We start from the raw sequence: 1732 nt of genomic DNA on the forward strand, positions 1-1732 counted from the left end.
ACTTAGCATAATACTCTCCAGTTTCATCCATGCTGTTGCAAAGGTATAAGCTCCTTCTTTCTCTCTGCTGCATAGAATTCCATTGTATAAATGTACCATAGTTTTTGGATCCACTCGTTTGCTGATGGGCACTTCGGTTGCTTCCAGTACTTGGCTATTGTAAATTGTGCTGCTATGAACATTGGGGTGCACAGGTTCTTTTGGATTGGTGTTTCAGTGTTCTTAGGGTATAATCCCAGCAGCGGAATTGCTGGGTCAAAGGGCAGTTCCATTTTTAGTTTTCTGAGGAAATTCCATACTGTTTTCCACAGTGGCCTCACCAGTCTGCATTCCCACCAACAGTGCACTAGGGTTCCCTTTTCTCCGCATCCTCTCCAACATTTGTTTGTTGATTTGTTTATGTTGGCCACTCTGACTCCACCAGCTCATCTTTCTCAGCCTTCCTCTTCCCAGTTTTCCATTCCTTTCCTTCCCAGAAATATGGAAATTGCTGGGGAAATCTCACTTTCTGAAATTACTGGATGACAACATATCCTGCGGGAGTCTCTCCATGTTCATTTTCGTAAATTCTTCTTCCAAGTGACCTGTAACTTGCTTATCTGGAAGAGGGGATAGGAATGGCCGACCCAAATTTAACCAGGAGAAGCTGACAAAACCAGTCAAAGTGCTTATACTTGTGTTTGGAGATCAATCAGTGTTAGTGAGTGTTAAGTGATATTCAGTGCAGTTCCTCAGCCCAAACATGTTGGAATCTTTCCTGGGATCTGCTACCACACAGTCAAATGTAAATGTAGGGTAAACCCACATTGGGCCATAATCTCCAACAATGAAAGTGAATTTCTTTTTGGGGTTTTCAAGTTGCTTGGTCCACGATTTCTATTCCATTCCAGGTTTTGCAAGTTCAGGAAATTTGTTAAGTGGCAGCTTCATGGAATAGGCTCCAGCACACTGTTTTCGCTCTAAGCACACTCTGTTTTGGCCAACTAGAAACCCTTGAACCAGAGAGAAGATGACTTGAGATCATCCCAGCCTTCATCCCAGTTATCTCTGTCACCAGTTGGTGGTCCTTGGTAGGCCTGGGCATGACCAAAGGCAGTTTTCCTGCTATTGGAAGTATTTTGGGTGCTACAGATCTCCCTGCCTTCATTCCTCAGCTATCTGTTCTGTCCCAGTGTTAGATTGGAAGCTCTCCAGGCTGACCAGGGGTCATTGCCACTGCTGACCTGGTCAGTACTGCTGGCAGGTGATAAATTGGCTTCAGCTGTATTTGCTGAGAGGGAATAGAGAAAGGCTTGGTCAGCATTGAATTTCCACAAGAAAAATGGATCTTTTTCATCACTGGACAAAATTTCAATAGAGTCTGTGGGAACAAGACCTCATTTTTGTTTTCTGTTTCTTCTTTCTAGCTATCCTCCACTAACATCTGGATTTGTAATTGTGATAATTTCAACAATTAATTATCAGTTAATTATTTCAGCAGTGAAATCATACGTATAACCCAAGTCATGGTGGCCATGGCAGGCAGTTCTCCTGGCTCCTTTTCCCCCTCGCTCCACAGCTGTCAACCCAAGATGGGCAGGTGAGGGTGAAGTCAGCTATGGCTGGGTCCTGGTGTGGAGACAATGGCAGCAGCTCTACTTTGGCCAGAGCCTGGGTGTTCAACCACTTTAGCCACTACCTGTTCCTCCCTCAATATTTATTGTAATGCATGTCTTGTGGTGGAGAATTCCCT

General features: G+C 44.3%; 1 pseudogene; it reads right to left on the bottom strand.

The window, feature by feature from the left end:
• Positions 1-397: 397 nt before the first annotated feature.
• On the bottom strand, positions 398-1454 carry LOC112317733 (sorting nexin-9 pseudogene; annotated as a pseudogene).
• Between the last annotated feature and the right edge of the window lie 278 nt (positions 1455-1732).

The sequence above is a fragment of the Desmodus rotundus genome, chromosome 4, assembly GCF_022682495.2.
Source record: "Desmodus rotundus isolate HL8 chromosome 4, HLdesRot8A.1, whole genome shotgun sequence".
NCBI classification, from domain to species: domain Eukaryota; kingdom Metazoa; phylum Chordata; class Mammalia; order Chiroptera; family Phyllostomidae; genus Desmodus; species Desmodus rotundus.